An 18085-nucleotide genomic window follows, 5' to 3' on the forward strand; every position below is an offset into this window, starting at 1 on the left:
GTATTTTAGCCCACAGCGCACGGCTCATATACCATCACGCTATCTCAGATATGGCGGATACATCACCCTCCACCCCACTTAATCGAAGCCTTTGTTCCTAATGACAAGGCCCGCTGCTTAAAAAACACAGTCGCTTCCAGCCGGGGCCCTGACAGCTTGAGGGAGACAGACTCACGGCAACAGCTCGGACTCTGCTGCTGAGCGCTAGTCAGAACGAAGACCAGGCTGCTGAGAAGTAGAGACGGGGGCTCCCCCGCCTCTGAGAGGTAGTAGGAACAACAAGCTGTCGCCACACCATTGCGTAAAGGGAAAAAAAGGTGCAAAGGAGACAATCTAACGCAGCCGCAAGCAAAATATCCAGTCCGGATGGGCGGTCCGACAAGGAGACAAGGCGGTCACCAAAAAGCCTCACTTTCTATTGGAGGCCAGCGTTTACCATAAAGGATGACGCCGGCCAATCGAAAGAATGGGCGGAGCTTCTACCCCACATCCGAAAGCAACCAGATGACAATAGATCTCGCAGAGTGAGCAGCGCATGCACTGCAACGCTAGGCGAGACCTAAAATATGACAGTGAGGTAGAGAAAGGAATGAGGAATAGAGTAGGTTGAGGTAGAGTGAGGGGATCAAGAGTGATAGGCATATATACAGACACAGACAGTGATAGAGGGAGGAGCAGAGTCATGAGAGTGAGGGAAAGGGAGATAGATTCAAGGTTTCTTGGGGATATTGAAACAGAGGTGAGGTAGGCAAAGGTGAGGATGAGAGAACTGAGATAGAGAGAGGATGAAGGTATACAGAGAAGTGTAAATAGAGAGAAAGATTAAGAGACAGGTTTAATAGAGATAAGGAGTGTTGAAGTAAAGAGAGAGAAATGGCAAAGAAAGACTGAGAAAAGCCACTAACGTTGCGCTGCGTACCATCACTGTGTATGACTTTTCCACAACGAAAAACCTTAGTAAAAGTAGCCTTAAGTTTCTGTTGAGCATGCTCGTATGTGAAATTAAACAAAGAAGCTGTTTTTTATGAGCAACATTGTTATGGGAGGATTATTGATTGTAGACTCACTTTCTGAAGATGGCTCTTTGGAAAGTGGGGTCCCAGGGCAATGGCTCACTTTGCCCATACTCTAAAACATCTCTGGTGGGTCCCAACAGTTTATCATACTAAAAAGTAGGTTGTGGTTCTAAAAGGTTTGGGAATCACTTCATTAGTGTGTAGTTAGATTTACAATAGCATATATGCCCAGACGTGGGTCCTGGGCTCACTGCGCCACTGAATTCAAGCTAGCTTGGCTGATGAGGGGTGATGCCCTGAACTTGGTCCCAGGATACCTTTTTCCGGTCAGGGGAGGACCTGACTTGGCAGTTCGGGCTGGACTGTTTCCATGAGGAACAGAATCAAGAGTGATTTGCATATGGGCCGGTCCAAACTGGTGTGGCGTGGAGAGCATAAGAAAGATGAATTAAACTCAGATCCTTATGACTGGGGGTGAATGTTTGCATTGTTCTGCACTCTGTCCATCATTTGTTGATTTTGCTTTTATTACTTGGGTGGCATGGTTAAAAAGGAGGGGCGAAATATTGAGGAGGATGTTTGGGAGTTCATAGCAGTCAGAAGGTTAGGGATGAGTCAGATGTGGTAGAGATGGAAAGGATGGAAGGATTTTCTTTTTATAATAGCAAACTGTAAACAATGTCCCCAGAAAGTCTTTAACAGACAGATGCAGTGTCTAGTAGACTTCAACATAAAAAGGCCCACAGACCATACAGGAAGTTACAGATTTGGCAGAGAAGCAGGGAAAGGGGAACTGGTGAGGTCATGCTAATCACAAGTGACTAGGCTGTTGGTTAATTGGCATGGCTTAAGACATTTTCCCTTACATCTCTAACCTGTACATTGTACCTCTCCACATGTGAGGGCAGCAACATGCCTAATTGGATCTCTTCAGGCTCCTGGGCACAGAGGCTTCAAGGGTCCTCCATCTTCTACCATTCCAGCTTTGCATGTACAACTAATCATACAGCGCTATAAGTTGTTCTTACGTCTGCTTTCTTGCTATTGTGTGTGCAGAATGCCTTTTGTTGTTTTGCTAGATTCCCTTAGACATTTCACCGCCTATGGATTTTTTTGGGTGTGGGGGTGAATACGTTGTTTCTAAGCCTGATGTGGGAGACAGATTGAGGTGTCAATAATTTCTTAATGCATAAATAATTACAAATGGACCTTTCCTAGGCAAACTGATAGAAAGAGCAGCGTTCGCCCAGATGTCACAATTCATTGAAGACAATGCCATACTTTTAGACTTCCAAACAGGATTACGTCCCTTAAGAGGCACAGAATCTGCCCTTCTTGCCATCTGGGTTGACCTGAAGAACAATGATGACCGCAACGGGGTTGCTGCACTACTCCTCTTGGACCACTCAGCTGCCTTTGCTACGGTTGACCATGACACTGATGCAAAGACTCTATGAAGCAGGCATAGAGGGGACTGCTTTAGACTGAATCACGTTCTACCTTCCAAACAGAACTAATGTCATCCATACCCCACCTTTCTCGTTCAAACCGTAATCCACAAAAGCTGGGGTCCCTCTAGGATCTATCATCTCACCCATGCTTTTCAACATCTACATGAAGTCATTACCGGGACTGATCCATCAATTTCACCTCACGTGCTATAACTATGCAGCTGACACACAAATACTCCTTCAACTGGAATGCCCCAAAGACATTGGAAACTCACTAATTTTCAGTTGTCTCAGAGCTGTGGATCAATGGATGACTTGGAGCCATCTCAAATTGAATGCTTCCAAAACGGAAATACTCACGTGTGGCGATTGGAAGCATTATGAGCCTCTTGCCGCCTGGCCTGATGAACTGGGATCACCGCCTAAAGTATCGAAGCAAGTAAGAAACCTCGGAATGACCATGGACTCCAAGCTATCGATGAATGCCCAAGTGGACAAACTAGCAAGATCCAGCTTTGTTACTATAAAAACTCTGCGACGGATCCCCCCCCCATTTGGGATTTTAACACAAGATCCAGGCTACTATCTCCCTTGTTCTGTCCAAACTCGATTACGTCAATAGCCTCTACCACGGAACACTTTTAGCAACTATGAAAAGACTGCAACGGATTAAGAACCCGGCTGTCAGACTACTCTTGCATATCAAACCGTGAGACCACATCCCCCTGCCTTGAAAGCCTTGCATTGGTTACCGGTTGTTAGAAAATCCACTTTCAAGCTGCTTTGTATCACCCACAAAGGATATACATGGAATGGGACCACTCTTCATCAGGAATAAAATCACCAAACACATTCAACATAGGAACCTCCGCTCTTGAGTGGCACCTTGCCTCAAAATCCCAAGATACAAGAAAAAAAACATGTGTGGCACACCCTTCTGTTGAAGCAGCCAAAATATGGATCTCTTTACCCCCCAACATAAGATCCACCGACAACCACCTTATCTTCAGAAAACTACTCAAGAATTGGCTCTTCCCCACATAAGCACCATACGCAAACAGAAATACACAGCATATCCCTCTGTATATTAGCATTTATTTGTACTATTGATATGTACCTATATTTGTGTATTGCTTTGTATAAACATGTAGAATAATTATGTTATCTTTTAAAATAAATAAAATACATTTTTAAGTACAACACTTGAAAACCAGAGGTTATTGAATGCATCTTTAATCTACATATACTTACTTTCTTTATGCATCTATATACCTTGCATGTACTTGGATCTATATATTTATTACTTTTCTCTTTTAAAAAAAGCATATTCAATGCACTACCCTATTTCTCACCCTATACCTCTATCAATATCTTTAATCTGAATATACTTCCTTCCTTTATGCATCTATAAACTTTCCATGTACTTATGGATCTATATATTTATTTATTTATTCTAATTCAGCATATCCAATGCACTACCCTTTTTCTTACCCTATACCTCTCTCATTAGATCTTCTACCTCAACTCTCTGACTTATCTCCAACCTCTTTCTACTACTCTTTCCAATGCACTACCCTATTTCTCACTCTATCAATATATCCTCTACATCCACTCTCTCATTCATCTCAAACCCCATATCAGTACTATGATCCCCAAAATAGCCCTTTCTAGACTCTTCCCTACTCTACCCCTCCTTTCACCATCTGACACATCTCTTACTATACTGATCCCCCAAAACAAGCCTTTCTAATCTCTTCCCTCTGACTCTTCCCCTCCACATCCCTTTTTACTCATCCCATGCCTCCTACTACTGCTATGACCCCCCCAAAAAAAGTCTAAATCCTTCTCTCTTATATCCCTCCACTGTCCTTTCCTATCAAAATAACAGACTAACAACTAACATGTCCATTTCTCAAATTTCATATTTCACTATTCTAATTCACCACTAATCCTTTATGGGTTCCAAAGTAGCGTCACTGAAAAAAGTGATTCAACACCTTGTCAGGGGCAGCAAGCACTATATAGATGCAAACCTATTCTCCCTCTTCTATCCCTCCACTTCCCTTCTCAATCCAAATAACCGACTAACATATCCACCACTCAAATTACTTTCATATTTCAGTATACTAATTCACCACTAATCCTCTATGGGTTCCGGAGTAGCGTGCTACTCGCCGAAAAAAGTGCTTCAACACCTCATCGGTGGCAGCAAGCACCAAATAAATGCAAACCTTTTTTCCCTCTTCTATCCCTCCGCTATCCTTCTCAATCCAAATAACTGACTAACATATCCACCACTCAAATTACTTTCATATTTCACTATTAAATAACAAGGCTGAAGGTTAGGACTATGCCCAACCCGGACAGCACAGCAGACCCAAAACCTACTAAGGAATGCCTCTACATCGCGATCCTATTAAGGAAGAGAATTTGCTTTTAATTCTGGCGCATGGAGCCCACTAATGGTGAAAATGACTCTTAAAAGACTACATGTTCCAGCGTGCCTCGGTATTCATAGCTCGCTCAGCGCGGCCCACCAGGGTGCAATCAACTAATTATGCACGCCTATAAGAGACTTCTGTGTGTCAGAAAATGGCAGCCAGCCCCTAACGAGAGGCAAATCGGCCTCGAAACGTGTAGGGCTACCACAACAATTATCGGAATGCAGAGGAGACGGGAAAGCTGTCAAGTGACTCCTAAAGGCTCGGACCATTGAAAAAAAAAAAAAATATATATATATATATATATATATATATATATATATATATATATATATATATATATACAAACCTTTGTCCCTCTTCTATCCCTCTACTACCCTTCACAATCCAAATAACTGACTAACATATCCACCACGCAAATTACTTTCATATTTCACTATACTAATTCAACACTAATCCTTTAATGGGTTCTGGAGTAGCATGCTACTCGCCAAAAAAGCGCTTCAACACCCCATCGGGGGTAACAAGCACTATATAAATGAAAACCTTTTTCCATCTTCTATCCCTCAATTATCCTTCTGAATCCAAATAACTGACTAACCTATCCACCACTCAAATTACTTTCATATTGCACTATACTAATTCAACACTAATCCTTTATGGGTTTCAGAGTAGCGTGCTACCCGCCGAAAAAAGCGCTTCAACACCCTATCAGGGGTAAAAAGCGCTATATAAATGCAAACCTTTTTCCCTCTTCTATCCCTCTGCCATCCTTCTGAATACAAATAACTGACTAACCTATCCACCACATAAATTACTTTCTTTTTCACTATACTAATTCAACACTAATCCTTTATGGGTTCCAGGGTAGCGTGCTACTTGCCGAGAAAGTGCTTCGACGCCTCGTCAGGGGTAGTAAGCGCTATATAAATGCAATTACAATGTCCCAAATAGTTACTAAGCACGTAGGACCACAATTATTGTAGATATCAACAATTGTTGTACAGAAAGGGTAATTACATTCAGTGACGGACTGGAGACTTGAAGACCAACATGTATAGCAATTTATGGTGGTTTTGCAAAGTGAGAGATCAAAGTATTCCAGATTGGTCTATTCTGAGGCTTCCATGGACAAAGCTGTACGGAAATATTATCAACAATGCGTTAGCACCCTAGTGTTCTAGTATCAAATAATAGATCAAGGAGGTATCAGAGGCTGTTTTTGACAGTTCTAGACGAACTAAGGAAAGGGGCAGACAAGGGCACCACGCAGCCCTGGTGCTTCTCGTACTCTCTGCAGCATTCGACAAGTTCGACCATGAAATTTTGGTGGACTGTGTCAATAACGAAGGGATACAGGGCCTGACCCTTAAGTGGCTTAACGTCTTTTCTAGAAGATCGCTCTCAAGCTGTACGCCTTGCCCAATTCTCGACCTCCAAAGTCAAATTGACATGTGAGGTGCCGCAGGGCTCCTCCCTGTCACTGCACCTTTTTAATTTGTACTTGCATCCTCTGATTCAATCCTTAGGCCGAAAGGAAGGCATGCATGCACCTTCAACTATGCTGACGATCTTCAATTGATCTTCTACATTGACAAGTCGGCCTCCCCCGTCACTAACTTTCAATCTACCATGCGACATATATATATATATATATATATATACATATATATACAAACCTTTGTCCCTCTTCTACCCTCTACTACCCTTCACAATCCAAATAACTGACTAACATATCCACCACGCAAATTACTTTCATATTTCACTATACTAATTCAACACTAATCCTTTAATGGGTTATGGAGTAGCATGCTACTCGCCAAAAAAGCGCTTCAACACCCCATCGGGGGTAACAAGCACTATATAAATGAAAACCTTTTTCCATCTTCTATCCCTCCACTATCCTTCTGAATCCAAATAACTGATTAACCTATCCACCACTCAAATTACTTTCATATTGCACTATACTAATTCAACACTAATCCTTTATGGGTTTCAGAGTAGCGTGCTACCCGCCGAAAAAAGCGCTTCAACACCCTATCAGGGGTAAAAAGTGCTATATAAATGCAAACCTTTTTCCCTCTTCTATCCCTCTGCCATCCTTCTGAATACAAATAACTGACTAACCTATCCACCACATAAATTACTTTCTTTTTCACTATACTAATTCAACACTAATCCTTTATGGGTTCCAGGGTAGCATGCTACTCACCGAGAAAGTGCTTCGACGTCTCGTCAGGGGTAGTAAGCGCTATATAAATGCAATTACAATGTCCCAAATAGTTACTAAGCACGTAGGACTACAATTATTGTAGATATCAACAATTGTTGTACACAAATGTTTAATTACATTCAGTGACGGACTGGAGACTTGAAGACCAACATGTATAGCAATTTATGGTGGTTTTGCAAAGTGAGAGATCAAAGTATTCCAGATTGGTCTATTCTGAGGCTTCCATGGACAAAGCTGTACGGAAATATTATCTGGTTCCTCTGATGTATGATATCTATTACCTTCATGCAGCAAATTATATATTTGAATTGTTTTTCGAACTGCCAACAATGCTTTAGCATCCTAGTGTTATAGTATCAAATAATAGATCAAGGAGGTATCAGAGGCTGTTTTTGACAGTTCTAGACGAACTAAGGAAAGGGGCAGACAAGGGCACCACGCAGCCCTGGTGCTTCTCGTACTCTCTGCAGCATTCGACAAGTTCGACCATGAAATTTTTGTGGACTGTGTCAATAACTAAGGGATACAGGGCCTGACCCTTAAGTGGCTTAACGTCTTTTCTAGAAGATCGCTCTCAAGCTGTACGCCTTGCCCAATTCTCGACCTCCAAAGTCAAATTGACATGTGAGGTGCCGCAGGGCTCCTCCCTGTCACTGCACCTTTTTAATTTATACTTGCATCCTCTGATTCAATCCTTAGGCCGAAAGGAAGGCATGCATGCACCTTCAACTATGCTGACGATCTTCAATTGATCTTCTACATTGACAAGTCGGCCTCCTCCGTCACTAACTTTCAATCTACCATGCGACATATAAGCTGCTGGATGAACAGTAACCACCTGAAAATAAATCCAGACAAAACAGAATTGATCCTAATGGGTGGGCCCTCAAACCCCTGGAATTCTAACTTCTGGCCGACTGAGTTGGGAAATTCCCCCATTCCATCTAGATCAACAAAAAGCCATGGCATTACAATTGACAGTGATCTGTCTATGAAATCCCAGATTGGGACGGTGGTCTCTACCTGCTTCTTTCAGCTCCGAAAGATCAGGAAGTTCAGCAGATTCCTCACTACTGAAGCCCTGACCACACATCCCGAACTCTCAGAGGGGGGAAGTCACTCTCTGGGAAGACTGCCTGTCTGGTGGGGGCTCCTAGCAGGTTCTCAACACATGCCTCTCGCCCTTGGCTTGTCCCCTCTTTTACTCTCCGTGTTCCCTGAGGAAGAAAAGCGGACTTATATTTCTTTAATTCTCTACTCCGGTATGTGGTGGTGTTTTCCTTATAGGTGTTATGCAGCCCAATACCAAATTTTGGGGCGCCTACTGCTTCCCAATGGTTGGCGATATTGTCACTTTCATTTGCTTGCTTTTTATTCAATGGCTTAACTTCCTCTTCCAGTGTTTGTCTCTCCCCTGGAGTGTATTGTCTTTACAATTGTTTTGATTGTGGCATGTGTTCTTTCACTGCTCACATTTAAGGAACTACTTTCTCAATTTTCATTCAATACCTCACGAGTGTACATGTTTTTTTTACCTTGTGTGCTGGTTCACCCCTCAAATACCCTCCCTCAACTATGTTGCTCCCCACACCTGCCTTCTTGTCTATACAAGCACAGTAAGAGGGCTATAGCCGAAGAGAAGAATTTCTGGGTTATTTTTGTTTTATCTCCTGCATTCTACATATTGTAGGAAAGCACACGCTTTGGCACACAACAGCTTTTATGGTGTTGGGGCACTCACTCAGCTGACGTCTGAGGCAGAAGGTGCACTTGGCATAAAACTTTGACTGGAGACCCATAAATATGCTACCTGGGGTATTGCAGAGAAGCAAATGGTTGAATCATGTGGAAAGTAAATTAGGCCTTGGCAAACTTTTCTCTTTAGATTATGACACTTTCATACTTTTTTTTTAATTGTGTTCAGCGTTCCCATAGTGAAATGTTTTTGAAAAACTTAATCATGTCATCTATAAACATTAAAAATATTGAATTCAGTGCACAGTTTTGAGATACCATAACAAATGTGTTTGCTTTTCCTCCAGTATTTGGAAATATTCTATTATTTTACTTTTTTCAACAATACTTTCTAAACACTGGCAACCCCAAGAGCTCAGCACTTGCATTATACAGGTGAGACCTATTGGTTTTGCCAATGCTTTTTAAGCATGTAAATGTGACTTTGGACCTGTGCTACTATAAAGTCAAAGCCCAAGATAGTTATAGGTTTGTACTCAGTTTTTCAGAGGCCAGCCTCCAATGTAATGCTGTCCTGCATTTAACATACACTATTATTTTTTCCCCAACAATTAACAAAACTAAGTGGGCCAATCATTATGTGTCTTGTTTTTATTGCCTAAAGGGACTTGTTCAAGTCAGTTCGAGTGGTGTCCAGAATGGCTGCGTCATCAGCATCTTGAAATAGTACATGTTCTCCCCATATTTGGTAGAAACTTGATCACCCCCTTCAAACTCTCCCCATATCGGCTGTGTACAAATTAAAAAGCAAAGGTCCCAACAAGCATACCCGCTTCAGGCCTTTGTTAGCTGGTACTGGTATGTTGTGTGCCACCCTGGTCCCAGCTCTGATCGCAACTCAAAGCCAGGTATTCTAAAGTACTAGTTAAATTGCTCTGAGAAAAAGTGTAGAAATCCCACAATCTGATACTTTATCCCGATAAAATGAATATTCTAAAAACGAGGCAAATAATCTGTTACTTTGAGTTTGTTTTTCAGATCCAGTATATTCAGAGCCACGTATATTGTCTATAGCCTCACTGCCCTGATGAAAACAAAGTTATCTTCCAACCAGGTTTTGAGCTTGTCCCAAAAACATGGGCACAAAAACTTCGCTTCACTATTGTGCAATAGTTTTGAAGGTTGTTTATATCTATCTCCTTTTTAGGTCGAGTCTAGCGCAGCGCGCATGCGGTGCACTAGGAAAACGACTTCTTGGAATCGCTCTGGGCTTTCTACATGCTTGTGCGTGTGGTTTTTTTTCTCATTGGTCTATGCGTGTGTCTTTCTGACAAAGACATCACGCAATTGGTCAAAGGCGTCTGCATATATCCGCCCACGGCCTAAGGCTTGCAGTTACGTGCAAGGGCCATCTGTTCGACCACGCGCAGCGCGCACCACTCATGTGTTTGATATTATTACTTCATCGAGCGCGGCGCCCGCTAGGGACACCGCACTCACTTTATTTATTTATTTACAGTGTCGGCTATGTTAAGTTGAAAGAGACGTGTGCCTCAGCTTAATTTACCGGGACCCGCGTACTTGTTATTATTATGTTACTGAGCGCGGCACCCGCGCTCACTTTATTTATTTATTTACAGTGTCAGGGCTGTTAAGTTGAAAGAGACGCGCGCCTCAGCTTCATTTACCGGGACTGCAGGGATGAGACTAAACGCGCATTCAAATTGTGTGAATATTACACTTTCTTTATGTTTACCGTCACCGAGAAAGGATCGGGTGGGTTCTGACTCAACTTCATTGCGGCCTCTCCAATGCGCATTATTACCGTGGGCACTGTGGTAACGGAGCCACCCGGCCCGTTCCAGCACGCCGTTCACGCATCCACGCACCCGGAGGGCGGGCACGCCCGACGGTATAAATAAAGGGGCGCGAGACCGCTCGAGGTCTTCGGCCCACACAGTAACCCCTGCTGTCGTGTCCTTATTTGTCCCATGCCCCTAGGCCTCCCCTACCCCCCACGTGCCACCGAAGAACACTACATTGGCGACGAGGGCGGAGCCTACCCGCGCCTCGCCTCTCCGGCACTAACAACTTGCCTGGGGGGGTGCCCGGCGCTCTCCGCAGAGGCGGAACGTGGAGGACCTCGCCGCGCGCGTCCTCGCGCTGGAGGGCAGCTGGCGCTCTGCAGGTGAGCTCGTGGCTGGCTCTGGCTCTGCCGGGGAAGGCCCCGAAGGCAGTGTGCAGCAGAGGCGTCCTCAGCGGTGCCTGAGGGGGAGTGATACTACTGAAGCCCATCTCAGAGAGACAAAAAAAAACACAGGACACTGGCAGGTCTCGCCTACGCGCAGCATCCAAGGGGGAGAGAGACTAATAAAGCACATCACAAGAAAAAATACCCAGCAGGTCTCGCCTACGCGCAGCATCCAAAGCAGCGCAGGTCTCGCCCACGCGCAGCACCAGCAGCAGCAGAGGTCTCGCCTGGACACCTGCCACGCAGCGTCGGTCTGGGGGCGCGAGCAGTGAAGGGTGACGAACATGACGACCCCGGCCCCCAGCGGAAGTGGCACGGCGCAGCAGCCTCCGCCGGCAGCCGCCGCGCAGCCCGCGGCCGCCGCGCCTGGACACAGCGCGGTGGCCCCGCTGCCGCCATTCAGCGGGTTGTCGGACCCCTCCACGGCGGCAGTGCGGTGGCGGTCATGGATCGGACGGCTGGAGCACTATTTTGTCGGAGTGCGGGAGACGGACAACACGGTCAAACGATCTCTCCTCATGTGCTACGGGGGTGAAGAGCTGTACGACCTCTTCGAAACTCTGCCGGACCGGGGGAACGACGACGACTATGTGGGCGCCATAAGGGCCCTGAACCGCCATTTTGATCCCCAAACGAACCCCGATTTCGAGTGGTTTAAGCTTCGCCAGGCGCGACAGGAAGAAAACGAAAGCATTGACGTCTTCTATGCACGCCTGCGGAAACTCTCGCTGTCCTGTGTGCTGCCAGACCAGAGGGCAGAGATTCGGGCTCAACTCATACAAGGGTGCAGGTCGGTCCCGTTGCGACGTCTCATCCTGCGGGAGCCAGGTATCACCCTTGAAAACATCCTGGTCCTAGGCCGGTCTCACGAGCTGTCCAATGCTCGGGCGGATGCGATGGAGGCGGCCCTCAATCGGCCGGCGACTGCCCCGAAACCGCCAGTGGTCAAGGAAGAGAGAGTGGACGCGCTGCAGAAGCGACCGAATCAACAGCGAGGAGCCGCGAGAGCTCCACAGGGCAGCACGTGCGGCAACTGCGGCCTGGGTCACCCACCTGGCGGCCGGTGCGTCGCGATGGGACAAACATGCCTGAAGTGTGGCCGAGCGAACCACTTTGCGAAGGTCTGCAGAGGTGGCCGAAGGGGGCGCGGTGGTGCTTCCGGCCCACGGGGGGCAACGGCGCGTGTACACCAACTGACCGCGGAGGAATCCGCCGCCCTGCGTGAAAACTCCAAGCCAGAGTTCGATGAAGAGGGAGAAGAAGAGGAAGTCTTCTTCGTGTCGTTCGTAGGCCGAGAAGGCACGAGGAGAAGACCGCCGCCCATGTGTGACATCATGGTGGCCGGGTCCCCGGTGAGTGCTCTCATTGACACGGGGGCGTCGGTGAACGTCATGGACAGTTGCCAGTATGAGAGGTTGTCGCCACGCCCACCCCTGAGACCCTCCAAAGCCCAAATTTTCACGTACGACAGTGACCGGCCACTGTCTCTGCGAGGGGTGATCGACGTTGAAGTCGTCAGCGAAGGCCGGAAGTTGGCCACGACATTCCACGTGGCGGAAGGCAAGAGGGGCACCCTGCTGAGCTGCCACACCGCCGAAGATCTGGCGCTGGTATTCTTCGCAAATCAGGTGCACGATCTGCATACAAGGGAGATACTGAAGGACTTTCCGATGCTGTTTCAAGGTCTAGGATGCCTACGCGGAAAGCAGTTCAGACTACACGTGGACCCGACGGTCCGGCCCATGGCGCTGCGTCACCGGAGAATACCATTCCTCCTGCGACCACAGGTAGAAGAGGAGTTGCAAAAATTGGAAGACTTGGGGGTGATTGAGAAAGTATCGGGTCCGACCCCGTGGGTGTCCCCCCTGGTCGTGGCGCCCAAACCCAAGCAGCCCGGCGCCATCCGACTGTGTGTAGACATGCGCCTCCCAAACAAGGCAGTCAAGCGCGAAAGACACCTCACGCCCACCATGGACGATATTGTGGCCGACCTCAACGGCGCACAGTGGTTCACAAAATTGGACCTCAACGCGGGGTACCACCAGCTTGAGCTCCACCCCGACAGCCGCAACATTACCACCTTCTCCACCCACGTTGGCCTGCGGAGGTATAAGCGGCTGAGCTTCGGAATCTCGTCAGCGGCCGAAGTTTTCCAAAACGCCATACGGGAGACTCTCTCGGGTCTCCAGGGAGTCATCAACCTAAGTGACGACATTCTAGTGTTCTCACGAACTCTGGAAGAACACCATCGACATCTGCGTGACACGCTGCAGCGGCTGGCGGATAGTGGACTCACCCTTCACGAGGCCAAGTGCTCCTTCTACCAGGAGTCGGTCGAATTCTTCGGCTACATCTTCTCGAGGGAAGGCCTGAGAGTGGATCCGAAGAAAGCGGTAGCGATCCGCGCTGCCCCGAGGCCCACATCTGCCACCGAGGTCAGGAGCTTCCTGGGGATGGCAACCTACTGCGGGCGGTTCATTCCCAATCTGGCGTCCCTGTCGGAGCCGCTCCGGCTTCTCACGAAGAGTGGTCATCCGTGGACCTGGACGGCCAAGGAAGATATGGCGTTCCAAGCGGTCAAGGACGCGCTGATCGATGACAAGGTGATGGCGTACTTCAGGCCCCACCGGCGGACAGAGGTGGTGGTGGACGCGAGCCCCGTGGGGCTGGGCGCAGTCCTGATGCAGGAGACGGAGGCGAAAGAATGGGTCCCGACCGCGTATGCCAGCAGGGCTCTGACGGCTACGGAGATGAGGTACGCGCAGATCGAGCGGGAGGCGCTGGCCATCAAGTGGGCCTGCCAACATTTCCATCTCTACCTGTATGGGCACGACTTTCGGGTGGTCACCGACCACAAGCCCCTGGTTCCGCTCTTCGCTGGCACGGCGAGGCTAGGGCCCCCGAGGATCGAGAGATGGGCGGTCCAGTTACAAGCGTACCAATTTGAGGTCGTGTTCCGACCCGGGGCCAGCAACCCAGCGGACTTCCTGTCCCGCCACCCGGAGCCGGTGCGCCCTGATCAGGCGGAGGAGGCAGAGACGAAGGAGTTCGTCCGACTAGTGTCGCAAGCTGCATGCCCGGTGGCACTCACGTTGGAAGACATCGGCAAAGCCACGGAACTGGACGACTGCCTCGTGAAGGTGAAGCGCACGCTGGCGACCCACCACTGGCGGAACTTCCTGGATGGAGTGCAGGCCCTCACCGAAGAGGAGAAAGTGTATCGACAGCAGGTGTGGAACGCGCGGAGTGAACTCAGCGAGGGGCCGCACGGGGTGGTCCTGCGAGGAGCAACCCTCGTCATTCCGATGAGTCTCCAAGGAGAGGTGGTCAGGTTGGCACATCAAGGGCATCAAGGCATCTCCAAGACCAAGGCAAGGCTGCGGAGCAAGGTGTGGTTCCCGCGGATGGACGCGCTGGTTGAGGAAGCCATCCGCAGCTGTCACTCGTGCAACATCACGGGGGGGGAACCGACGCCTCACCCAGTGATCACGGAGGAACCCTGTCTGGAACCCTGGTCCAAGCTGAGTATAGACTTTGGTTCGTTCCCGGATGGGCGACACACCTTAGTGGTGGTGGACTCACACTCCAAGTTCCCGGTGGTGGAAGTAGTGTCATCGACGGCGTTCAGCCAGGTGCGAGCGGCGCTAGATCGCATATTTGCCATGATGGGCCTGCCTGAGGAAGTCCGATCGGACAACGGGCCCCCGTTCCAAGGGCGAGAGTTCCAGGAATACCTTGCGGCTCGAGGGGTCAGACACAGGAAGATTACCCCGCAGTGGCCCCAGGCGAATGGGGAAGTGGAGCGTTTCATGCGCACGATGAACCGGGCGCTGAGAATTGGAGTCGAGCAAGGAGAAGATGCGGATCAGTGCCTCTCGCAGTTCCTAAGTGCCTACCGGCGGACCCCCCACTGTACAACCAGGTGTGCGCCAGCGCACCTTCTGTTCAAGAAGGCCCCCAGGGACAATATCCCGGCGAGTCATGTGTGGCTGCCCACGCCGCTAGACCAAGAGGCGGCGCAAGGAAGAAGGCGGACCTCCAACGAGAAAGCCAGTCTGAAGAGGAGAGCCCGGGGGAGGAGTCTCCAGGTGGGAGACAGGGTCATCCTGAAGGACCGGTACCCGAATTGGAAGTATCGTACCCCATTCGAACCGGAGGTGTGGGAAGTGACCGGAGTGCGGGGCACCATGGTGTCCGCCAGGAGAGGGACGCGGACGGTAACGCGAAATGCGTCTTGGTTCAAACGAATAACATCTGGCGTCCCCGAGACCGACCAGGAGGAGGAAGAGTTTGAGGCCCCGGAGGGGGGCGGCTCACCAGGATTGCCGGCAAGCCCGTCACAGAACGCACCCCCACTGCCCGGGGCGAACGAGAGAGAAGGCGGGGCCCCCGCCGAGGCCGAGGCGCCCAATGGCCGAGGAGATGTGCCACGGAGTCGGCCGTATGGACTTCGGCCAAACCCGGCCCCTAGTAAGAGACTGAGAGACTTTGCGTGGTGTGCGCAAGAACTGAACTGTCCAGCGAGAAATGATCTCTGTATCTGAAAGATTGGAGGGATGTGGTAACGGAGCCACCCGGCCCGTTCCAGCACGCCGTTCACGCATCCACGCACCCGGAGGGCGGGCACGCCCGACGGTATAAATAAAGGGGCGCGAGACCGCTCGAGGTCTTCGGCCCACACAGTAACCCCTGCTGTCGTGTCCTTATTTGTCCCATGCCCCTAGGCCTCCCCTACCCCCCACGTGCCACCGAAGAACACTACAGGCACCACTACCTGACGTAATCAAAGTCGCTGCCTCTGATTTGTATGCTTTTCGTAAACCATCACCAGAAAGGATCGGATGACCTTTTACTTGACGTGATTGTAGCCCTTTTCATGCACTACCTTTACTATAGACACCACCACCTGCCGTAATGTAATCGCTGCCTTATTCCACTTTCACCTGCCCGTGACTAGAGGTTACTCGTCACTTGTAATTGCAGGAACCGTTTTAGGGACTGAGTTCATTACCGCAAAATATGCTCAGCGCGTACGCCGGTCCCGCCGTTTAATTATTCTCCCACTCACTAGCATTTGAAGGAGCACTCTGGTTATTCAATTAACACGGATGACGCACACTGCGCTAGTTGGTTCCTTTTTTGCATTCATTTTATTTAGACGAGTCCTATGTGCATTGCTGATGCCTAGTTAATGAAGCAGGCTGTCGTGCTCCCTAGGGGCGGGGCGGCCAGCCCCCTCCCTCCTCGTTTATTTTGGAGGTTACACATTGGTAAGAGCTGCTGGTGCTTTGTTGTGCTGGTGTGGGGCTTTCAGTCACTAGTCAGTTGGGCGGGTGCACCCTGCCCCTCCTAGAGGCTTGAAGGACCTCAGAGCTTCACGTGTGAATCAGGAAGTCATTGTGTAATTATAGTGCCGAAGGCTAGCGGCGGCCCCTTACTACCATCTCCAGGGTCTTGCAGATGAGTCCACCAGGGTCCACCGAGATGCAATAGTGTCTGATCAGACTGTTTTTAGTAAGAGCGAAGGAGGAACTAGAACTCGGCTTTCCAGTTTCCAGAGTTCACAGGTTGTATCACCAGGGCTCTGCAGCGCTACATACATTCTGCAGTACAATAAGGCAGAGTCTGCAGCGCCCCCGTCACCCCGGCCCACAAAGCTATTTTGTATATTCCTCCTTAAGGTCGATTCAAAGCTCTGGCGTGGTTTACAACAATGACGAGGCCAGAGTCATAATTATTAATTTCATTATCAGCTTTTCTTTCCTCTCACTTCTACCAAAAGCGAAGTATTCACCATCACCGCCATTTCCCCACCCCCCCAATGACCCACCATTTACAGCGCATCCATTAGGGACCGAAGTAGAGGAGATTCGATTTTTTCCAAAAGAAACCCCATTATTCCTGGGTATTCTCTAATGACTTCTGTCGAATTTCCCGATCACATATTCATTCCCTGAATCGTATTTTCAATGTTTTTGTGAGCATTTTTCTGACTTGCACTTCCTTCCGTTTTGTGGCATTCTTCATCACTAAACCAGAGGAGGCATTCTTATGACCTAGAGCTTTGTCAACAATGCTAAACAAACATGCATTGGTAAAGCTAATAAGCCAATAGGTCTCGCCTTTGGGACCTTATAAGTATGTAGTTATGCAGCAGGTCCCAAAGGCGAGAACTATTGGCTATGCCAATGCTTGTTTACATATGGACACAGAGTAGATGCCTGCCATGATACTTGAGATCACTTTATGGTCCTAGGTAAATAAGTATGTAGATGTCTATTTGACCCTGGAGCATTCAATGAACTTGCCGAAAGAATTTACCAAAAATTGTCTTGACATTTATATCTATACTTGGGGAGGGAGGAGTGATAATAGGTTCCCATAATGTGGTATTGGGATTGGAATAGGGTGTCTTTACATACCAGGCCCACAAGGTTGCTTGATTATTATTCATCCCAACTTGTTACATTGCAATACAATGGTGCTGTTTTTGTTACATTATCAAAAAATCAAAGTGGATAGAAGACAGGAGGGCCTCGGATTCTGTGGATAGCAGAAAGGTGTATTTCTGTTTATAAACACAGTCCAAAAATGTGGAATCTTCCATTAGAGAGTACAATTTACAATTAACTGTTCAGCTGTTGGCTGATCTTGTTCCCTATCATTAGACTTCCTGACATCTGCTAAAGAATCACCTCCTAAAATAATCATACACTGTAGTCCTATGACGATCACTCGTCAGGTTGGTCACAACACAAGTGGTTCATACCTTCAGTAAAGCTTCGATCGTCTAAATGCTGGCTTCATCTTTCCTGCCGTCATTTGTAGCTTCTTTCCTAAAGTCCCTCTCCCGTTACTAGTTGTTGTAAAGTGCTGACAATTCTGGTTTAGGCAGCATTATATAAAAATAACATTTTATTTTTATGTCTGCTCAAGTCTTTGTTGAAGTAAGAGAGCTCATATGCCCAAAAAGGCCTACAGGGAACTGGGATGGAGAA

The 18085-nt window shown here is 48.2% G+C and overlaps 1 protein-coding gene across 1 annotated transcript in view; it reads right to left on the reverse strand.

Moving 5' to 3' along the window:
* Positions 1 to 18085, reverse strand: part of LOC146809749 (uncharacterized) — a 53582-nt gene that overhangs the window by 23481 nt on the left and 12016 nt on the right. The window lies entirely within an intron of this gene.

The sequence above is a fragment of the Triturus cristatus genome, chromosome 7 (assembly GCF_964204655.1).
Source record: "Triturus cristatus chromosome 7, aTriCri1.1, whole genome shotgun sequence".
Taxonomy (NCBI): domain Eukaryota; kingdom Metazoa; phylum Chordata; class Amphibia; order Caudata; family Salamandridae; genus Triturus; species Triturus cristatus.